The following is a 10,301-nucleotide window of genomic DNA, read 5'->3' on the forward strand; positions in this document are numbered from 1 at the left end:
ATTATCTTGTAAGGATGGAGCACCATCCTCCCAGATGTAGTATATACACTAAATAAACAGCCATTATATGGTGCTGTGTCCCCAACAGGTAAAACAAATGTGTCTGGGAACCAAGGGGCATAAGTAGTAATAGTTTCACTTCCCATTAATATAACCAACCATATTGGGTAGTTTGTGCCTAGGCTCTGTGGGTTTAGAGGTCCTGGTGCCCAAAGGGGACATGTTTCCACCAGGGAATACAACAAGCATCCAACTGAATATTAAGCTAAGGCTGCCATCTGGAAACATTAGGTTTCTCATGTCAAGAGACCTGAACTTAAGAAGAGGAATCTCTACCCCGTCAAGAGATCGGACTGACCTTCAAAAGGAGATGGGGCTGTTTTTACACAATGGGAGTAGAGGGGAATTATATTTGGCACCTAAGCAAATTAGCTGGGTGTCCCTTAGAATCTCCTTTCCCATTTTGGTGATAAATGTACAATGGCAACGGCCTTAATGTGATAAAGCCATGGTGATGAGGGGCTTGGAGTCCTCAGGAACGAGAATCTTGGTCACCCCACCTGCCAACTAGACCAGCCAAAGTGCTAACCAAGAGAGAGGGAATCTAAAATGTAAAATTAAAGAGGAAGATAATAAGTCACAATGTGACCCTGAGGCCAGCTGAAACAAAGGTTTATTACCCATTAGCTTTCTTATAAATCTCACCCAGGAAAAGAGGTTAACTGGTATCCTGGAGGAGCTTCTCCATAATTTATAAAAAGACGTTGATCCAGGAAGAACAAAGAGTGGATTTCCATGGTTGTTGCACTGCCCTGCTCAAGTTTCTTGTCAGGTTTGCAGGACCTATTTCCCATAGGCTGAAGCCAGTCACTCACCCAGTGTCATACTTCTTTACTGGGGCTGTCTGTATCCAGTAACTTGTCAGCACAGGGGCATAAGGACTTACCCCTCTTCCTCAACGAGGTAACTGAATGTCCCTCCCAGCTTCTGAGCTCCCAATTGCTTTGGGTTGGCCCAATCTCTTCCTCTGTCCTTTCTTGCTTTCTGTTATTCCTTTTCACAGGCTTTGATCCTAATAGCACTCCTTAACAAACTTCATGCTAACACATCTCCATCTTGGAGTCTGCTTCCCAGGGGCCATTCCCTGGGACGGATCAATTTACAAAGATAGAAGAAAGGTTTAGGGAAGTAAAAGGGTAGCTGTTACCGCCTCCAGGCCTGAAGGGATAAGAAAAGGAGCCTGGAATAAAAGCTAGATAGGAAAACGCAACTGATAGGTTGTAAGAATTCTAGCAGAAGAACAAGGCCAAGACCAGCCAACCCCCACCTCTCATCCCCCCCACTCTTTGAACTTTTGCTGGTTCCTACCATTGGTAGAACTAACCTGGAGGCCAGAGGTCAATGGATTCCTTTGTTTACTCCTTACAGATCAGCCTCCTAGGGTACCAAACAATGTGTGGAAAAAGTTAAAGAGTGGGTTTGGAGGGGCAAATGAAAATTCTACCATAGCCCATCTGACTATGCTAAAGATTTCTTTTATCCCTTTTTCCAGGAAGCAAAGTAAATCATACTTCTTCCTTAGAGATAGAGTATGACTTCTTTTTGTTTTTTATGTTTATTTATTTTGAGAGAGGGAGAGAGAGAGAGAGGGAGAGGGAGAGCAAACGAGCAAGTGGGGGAGGGGCAGAGAGAGAGGGAATCCCAAGTACGGCTGTGCAGAGCCTGATATAGAAAAGAGCCTGAGCCAAGAAAAGTCAAACACTTAACTGACTGAGCCACTCAGGCACCCCTAAGGTGTGACTTCTAATTTGAGTTATCAGTGTCAATTAATTAATATACAAACAAAGGGAGATCAAAGGAAATATTTATTTGAATATGAGGGGAAAATATTTAGATCATAGCAAAGCCAGCTCTTTAAATGAGATTTTATGCAACTGCATTTATAAGAAACAGCATTATCAAAAACTGCTACAAAAACTGGGCAAATGATGTTCCCGTTAAATTCTTGCAAGGGAGCTGATGTCAGCCCCCATCTCATTTCCAGGTCTTTGCCAGCTTAGATTCCAAATTCCTTACTATGGGTTTTGTCTTTTGCAGACTCAACCTTTCTCCAGACAAGGACCAAACCATATGTAAGACATTTAAATATCCCAGGCTCCACATTTAGTAAGTTTGGGGCTTAAGTTATGTTCCTAAACCCATAAAGTTAGATAGATATGCGTGCTCATCAGATGGTAAGCAGAGTCAGAATTTGAACTCACATCTGTCCTATTCATAGCCAATGATCTGTCTACTGAACACACATCATTACTTCTTCAATGTTGGCTAACATATGTACACTGGGGGAAGTCATTTCCTCATGCAATGTTGTCTGCAGAGCTCGAATGGGAACTCTGGGTTCTAGATTCTGGTTTCCTATGGAGCAGCTGCAGTGTTATTAGGATATAATCATTTCTCTTTAGTGTAGAAGACAATTGTGGATTTCTCAGTAGGGAAGGGCTTTTGCAACATGAGATTTTATTTTAGCTAGAGAAGTAAAGAAAATCTCTTGTTTTGGTTGATATGTCAGCATTAGAATATATATAAGTTATAAAGACGAGCAAATGTGGCTGCAAAAGCCAGGTTGGCATCAGAGTATTCTACCCAGTCTTCTAAGAAACTGGCCTTTCTGGTTGGAAATCTGAAAATGGTCTGAAACTCTGCAGGTCTTTTATCAGATCAGAGGTTATAAGTTAAAAGCCAGAGACTTTGCAGATGAGTCTTTCTTGGTCTTCAATGTACTTTCTAAAACACTTTTCACTTATTTGGTAACTTTTAAGAATCACACCTTGAAGATAAGAATTGGGCTCTACACTTGGACATAGTCCTCAACACTTGGCAATAATTTGTACTGGCCCAGCAGCACTCATTTAAGATTTGCAGACACGTCGGTTTATAACTCCTGGTCTAGGCCTTCCATAATTTCTTACAATGTTCTGAATTTCACGATTCGATAGGTTTAGTGCTTAATATCCAAGTGATCCAAATAAAAAAGCCGTTTCATTTCTTTTCCTTTTTGAAAAACAAGGGGGGCAGTGAGGACTTCAGTCCATATTATATTTACACTATACACAAACAGGTTAATGATATTGGAGCCTAAGAAGATATTTGGGAGGGAAAAAAAAAGTTTTATGATTTAACTAGAGTGTAAATTTTACCTAGTAAATAGTTTTTGACATTTATCCTCAGAGAACACCTACTTCTCTGTCTGGGTGATGCGATGCACCATTCAAGCAGAAGGATGTAGATGTGAGGACAATATTTAATTCATTACTCGCATTTTCTTGTCTTTGGGGGTTTTGTGCTAATACTGAGCTGTGAGCTCAACAAACACCAACTTTGAAGGTTCCAAAGGTTTTCTTTTTTCTTTTTCTCCCTCTGTCTCATCAAAAAACATCCTTTCTTCCATTTGCACATTTAAAAAGTAAGCCTGGGATGTGTGGGTGGCTCAGTCGGTTCAGCGTTCAACTCTTGATTTTGGTTCAGGTCATGATGTCACAGTTCATGAATATGAGCCACCTGTCGGGGTCTGCACTGACATCATGGAGCCTGCTTCAGATTCTCTCTCTCTCTCTCTCTCTCTCTCTGGCCCTCCCCTGCTCATGCTCGTTCTCTCTCTCTCTCTCTCTCTCTCAAAAATAAATAAAAATTAAAAAAAAAATTAAGTAAACCTGCAGCTAGCATTTCGAATTCCTTTAGCAAGAGTCCTGTTTCTTTACTAAAAATGTGGCTTGACTTATCTAAGCCCCAGAGCCTGCCAGGTATCTTTCCTCATTGGATCGGAGGGAGGATGTGGGGAGACCAAGAACACTGATGATTGATGAGATCTTGGGGAATGGCAGAAAATATTTCCAATTTTAATTTATTAGGCTCATGTTGACAAAGAAACCATAAGCCCTTAAAAGCTTACTTCATTCACATATTTTTTGGCCAACGAAAAGTTTCACCGTTGCCAAGTAAAAATGCTTCCTTTATTTCTCTCACTTCTGCTGACATATAAATTTTTTGGGAAAGACTTAATTAGAATCAGAAAGCAGCTGATCCAGCCAGAACTGTTGATGGAGACAAGGTGTTTGGTAGCTGGATCCCGCATATATATATGTATATATATATATATATATATATATATATATTTCCCTGGTTTTGCTACAGACGGGAGGGAAGAAGCACAGTCCTTTGGCACCAGAGAGTTTCTTTCCCACTGGAGCAAAAGGAAAACTAGAGGGAAAGGAAAACTAGAGCTGTGTGTACTATTCCTACCAATATGGATGCTGCTGACCTTGGAGGTTTCAAAAGAATAAATGTTGTTTTATGATTCTTGGAATAGCTGCTGCTGTGAAAAAATAGTTTGAGTTCTTGATGAATTCTTTAGAAAAACGAGTTTTGCAATCTGTTCAGTTCCACGCTCGTAGCCAGAAATGAGAGAGTTAAAGATGCTGAAAACATGAATACCTTCTATAATCATGAGTTTGGGGACAGAAGTGGGTGTATCCATTTGGCGCTTGCCAACTCTTGCTTTCTGTTTACTTCCCTCTTGTGTAATCGTTCTTCATGATGCTCTTGTTGATGTTAACATTTAATGAGGGCCAAAAATACGCTAAGCCCTCCACGGTTACATAGAATGAGCAAAGCCCTTTCTCTGAGGTCTCACAAGACACAATGAGGTTAGAAAAATAAAAGATTAAAACGAGAGACATAACTACAGAATTATACAATGAATTCCACCAGCCATTTTCCAAACAACACAAAATACCACTCCTCCCCAAATAAAAACCAAAATGCAACCCCCTAGTGAGTCACATTGATTGATAGTCAGACCACATGTACTAGAATATGCGGGAAAATATGTTTTCTGTGAATACATGTTCATGAACTTATCCTTTTATCTCCTCGCTCAAAAAGTGTTTATTGTGTCAGCACAAAGTCCTGGAATAGGTTCTATGTAGGGTAAAAATGTGTTTCCATAATAATCCTGACCTAAAGGAATCTCTGATCTGTTAAGAAAGGTAAAGACAAAATATATGGAAGATATTTGCTGATGGGACAGCACCGCATGTTTAATAACAGGAAGTCAATGATGCTTCCCAACCAAGTGCCATCTATTTCTCTCTATCCCCAAACCTTAGTTTCGACCGCATATGCCCTGACTGGTCTCCTGACCAGTCTTGCTTCTCTCTTGTCCATTCTTGAATTAGTAGCTGGTGGGCATTTCTCATCTGGACAAAACCTGAAGCTTATGCAGGACTTAGACTCCTCAAGGGAACTAAGCATGTTCTCAGAAGAAATTCACATGTGAGACAAGCAAGTGAAAGACACAATGGTACATTTGAAGAAATGAAACACACTCCCTCTGTGCCTGCATGAGAGGGAGGAGGCAGTGAGAGGCGAGGCAGGAAATGCAGGCAGGGTCTTAGAGATTATGTAGGAGCTTGTGCTTTCTCTAACATGAGAGTAATTGAAGGCGTGGAAGACTTTGGGGAGGTGCATGACATCCCTTCCCACTTCCTACTTTCCACCTCTTTCTACCTCTTTGTATCCATAGGGCATTTTACTCTTCCTGAGTAGCACTCCACTGGGATTTCTCTTCTAAGCCTGTAAATGAGAATCAGATTCAGGGCCCAGAAATACGGAAGACTGAGTTACCACACGTAGATATCTTTCCTTTTAGATGCACTTGTTTCTACCGGATAAAATATTTAAAACAAAATTATAATACTATAGAATTCATTCATAAGGAAAAAGGAAACCCTCAAGTGCTAGGAGTAAAATGAGATTTTAAAGTCAAAGCAGTGAATGTCTAAGCTGACGCCAGGGAGTATCTAACCCAGATAAAACTCTAAAGGCTAAAAACTGGAAGTTTAATATCCTTACAGGAAATTTCAAGCCATGACCATATTATGGCAGAAACTGAGTGGCTTAAAACAACAGAAATGTCTTTCTGTCACAGATCTGGATGCCAGGAGTCCAAAATCCAAGTTCTGACACTGTTGGCTCCTTCTGAAAGCTTTGAGGGAGAATCTGTTCCAGGCCACTCACCTGACTCCTGGTGGTGACTTGTGATCCTTGGTGGTCCTTAATTTGTGGCAACATCACCCCAATCCTGGTCTCCATTGTCACATGGCCTTCCTTTCTGTGTCTCTCTCTGGGACTCTGTATTAAAATCTCCCTCTGCTTTCGCTTATAAAGATACTAGTCATTAGATTTAGGGTCCATGTTAATCCAGTATAGCTCATCTTATTTTTTTTTTTTAATTTTTTTTCAACGTTTATTTTATTTTTGGGACAGAGAGAGACAGAGCATGAACGGGGGAGGGGCAGAGAGAGAGGGAGGCACAGAATCGGAAGCAGGCTCCAGGCTCCGAGCCATCAGCCCAGAGCCTGTTGCGGGGCTCGAACTCACGGACCGCGAGATCGTGACCTGGCTGAAGTCGGACGCTTAACCGACTGCGCCACCCAGGCGCCCCTCATCTTATTTTGATTACATCTATCAAGATCCTATTTCCAAATAAGGTCACATTCACAGATATAAGGGGTTATGATTTAAAACACATCATTTGGGAGGGGGCACAATTCAACCCACTAACAAGAACATTAATACGAAATTTGGTCCCAGAGTAGTAAATCACCTATAATGCTACTTCAAAACAAATATAAAATATCTTACTGGAACAATCTCCTCCTATCAAGGCATATACAAAATATACAAACCCACACCTAAAGATGAGGGAACAGTAAAAAAACATTACAGAGCTCACAAGGAAATGATCTACCACAAGGAAGAAATAGCAAGCACAACAATAAGGAACAAGAATTGGAAAAGATAAAAAAAAATCCCCAGAGTCCGAAATTATGAAAAACATACACCATAAAATAGTTACTGAAGTGTTTAAGATATATATAAACAGGAAATAAAGAGGGGAGGGAGAATAGTGTGGACTTAGAAAAGAGAAAATAGGTATTCTAGAAATAAAAATATGTAGTTATTAAGCTAACAAACTCAATAAATTGGTTAAACAATAGATTAACCATAACTGGAGAGAAAGTACCAATTCATTGGAAGATGAGTCTGGTGCACGTGCTCAGAAAAAAGCACAAACAGACCAAACATAAAAATAATATTTAAAAGACTGAGAAAGAAGCATGAAAGACTGAAGAAGAAATCTAATATATATTCAAATAATTCCAGAGAAGAAAGGAGAATTAATGTATTTGAGCAATATTTTAAAAGATAACGACTGATAATTTCCTAGAATTAAGAAAAGTTATGACCCTCAGATTCATCCCTGAGCATCACAGACGCTCAGTAGCCTGTGGGCTATCAAAGACAGAGAAAAAATCTTAAACAAACACACTAACTTGACAGAAAGAACAGGTCACCTAAAAAGAAAGATCAATGGGACTGACAACAAAATTTATTGTCAGTAAGAGTAAAGACCGGGAGACAATAAGATAATACCTTTAAAGCACCAAGGAAAATACAGTCAACTAGATTTCTACAACAGGTGATTCAAGCAGGAGGGTGAGAGAAGGCTAAACTGCTAAATAAATGAATAAATGAATGAATGAATAAATGAATGAATGAATCAATCAATCAATCCATCAGAGAATGAGTCATAAGCAATATGAAAACCATAACTGAGGAAGTAAAATGAAACCCAGGGAGGGGAAAAAAAAAAGAGTAGGACCATGGCCCATGAAGCAATAGAAATTTTAGAAAGTAAAATTACTAGTAATCTATCTAATCAACATAGGTATAAAAACAGTGCATGATACATTAGCTTACCAAATCTAGCAGTGGATGTTAAGAATAAAGACAGAGATTGGGGCAAAAGATGAATAGTACAGGGGAGTGAAATTATGGGATGAATACACATTTGTCACAAATTATAGAATACTCACCACCATGTCATTGTGGATAGTGATAGATACGTGTCATTATACATTTGTCCAAAGTTATAGAATACACAACACCAAGAATGAAACCCAATGTAAACTACAGACTTTGGATGATAATATGGTGTCAAAGTAAGTTCACCAATTGTAAAAAATGTACCATTATGATGGGGGATATTGATTATGTGGGAGGCTATCCACACATGGGGGCAGAGGTATGTAGGAAATCCCTGTACCTTCCTCTCATTTTTGTTATGAATCGAAAACTTCTCTAAAATACTGACATCTTAAAGAAATACATGTGACAAAAGAGGGCTTATCACAGAAAGATAAGGATATGTTGATATTAACAAATGTAGTAAGATCAGAAATGTGTAGTAACCACATTTTAAAAGGAAAAAGAAGAGGAAAACAAAGTACTTGAATATATGAGTTGATGTAGAAAAAGTATCAGGTGAAAATCAACATTCAGATGTTATTACACACACAAATACACACAGACACACTTACTTAGCTAACTAGGAATAAGAAGGAAACCCCTTAAACAGGTGAAGGATATCTACCTAACAAACACTTAATAGCAAACAACATACTTTATTTGTCAAACATTAAAGGTATTTCTGCAAAGTCCCAAATAACACAAGGATGCTGATTTACAACCTTATGATTTTTTAACGTTTTAGTTTCAACAAATTCTAAGCTTACAGAAAAGTTGAAAAACAAAAGTACAGAATTTTTTTTATATCTCTCACCAGGATCCCCTAATATTAACATTTTATGTGACCCAGAGTACAATTATCAAGCCAGGAAATTAACATCAGTATAATGCTATCAACTAAAGACCTTATTCAAATTTCTCCATAATACCCTTTTTTCTGGTCTACTTTCCTAAAGAGGTTTCTGTCACACTTCCTTGTTTAGACATAACTGTCTCCAGCAATTTGCACTCGTTCCCCAGTGTTTGCTTGTCTTTCACGATCTGGACACATTAACAAATGTTGATCAGTTATTTTGTTGAAGGTGTCTTAGTTTGATTTGTTTGCTGTTCCGTTTTGTTTAACAACTGGGCTGAGATTATGCATTTTTGGTACGATTAACACAGAAATAAGGTTGTGTCCTTCTCAGTGCCTCAAATGGTTCAGTATATCCATTTGTAGAAGATGTGCTTTTAATATTTGTAATGGGAGCCTAGTCAGAGCAACAAGACAATGTAAGTCAGGAAGTAAAGTTTAAGAATTGGAATGGATACAGTAAGTTATCTTATTTCATAGATAATGCTTATCTACATAGAAAATCGAAGACAGTGCACAGACCAACTACTAAAGCCAATTACATAGTTAAGCAATTTTGCTAGATAAAAGATAAAAATATCATATTTTTACTCAACTGCATTGACTTGAAAATGCAATAACAAAGTAAGATGTCACTTATCAAAATGTAAAAACAATAGAAGGAAATCTAACAAAAATATGCAAGACTTATGGAGAAATTTATAAAAACTTTATTGTAGGACCTAAAAGGATAACTAAATGCATAAGGAAATATACTACATTCATGGACTGGAAAAATAAATAGTTAAACTGACAGTTCTCGTGAAATTGATCTATAAATTCAATGTAATTCCAGTCAGTCTCAGTACGGTTTTTTTTTTATTTTTTTTATTTATTTATTTTTTAAAAAAAATTTTTTTTTCAACGTTTATTTATTTTTGGGACAGAGAGAGACAGAGCATGAATGGGGGAGGGGCAGAGAGAGAGGGAGACACAGAATCGGAAGCAGGCTCCAGGCTCTGAGCCATCAGCCCAGAGCCCGACGCGGGGCTCGAACTCACGGACCTGGCTGAAGTCGGACGCTTAACCGACTGCGCCACCCAGGCGCCCCTCAGTACGGTTTTTCATGGAATTAGACAAACTGATTCTAAAAGATTATGAGAAAATGAATCATCAAGATGATACAACACAATTTGACAGGAGATTTTTTTAAAAGCCTTATTAAATAATACTGTGATATTGGCGTGGAGATAAATAAATACATCAACTGGAAAAAAAATGGAGCAGAAACAAACTCACATTATTTGGGGTACTTGGTACATGACTGAGATGGCATGAAAGATGCATGAGGAGGGGCGCCTGGGTGGCTCAGTCGGTTAAGCAGGCAACTTCAGCTCAGGTCGTGATCTCAAGGCTCATGACTTCAAGCCCTGCGTTGGGCTCTGTGCTGACAGCTCAGAGCCTGGAGCCTGCTTCAGATTCTGTGTCTCCTTCTCTCTCTGCCTCTCTCCCACTTGTGCTCTGTCTCTGTCTCTCAAAAGATGAATAAAAGTTAAAAAAATATTTAATGAATAGGGAAAGGATAGTTTGCTCAAAATGT

The sequence above is a fragment of the Lynx rufus genome, unplaced genomic scaffold, assembly GCF_022079265.1.
Source record: "Lynx rufus isolate CCGP_SWC_20201006 ecotype Redwood Valley unplaced genomic scaffold, mLynRuf1.p SCAF_6, whole genome shotgun sequence".
Lineage (NCBI taxonomy): Eukaryota > Metazoa > Chordata > Mammalia > Carnivora > Felidae > Lynx > Lynx rufus.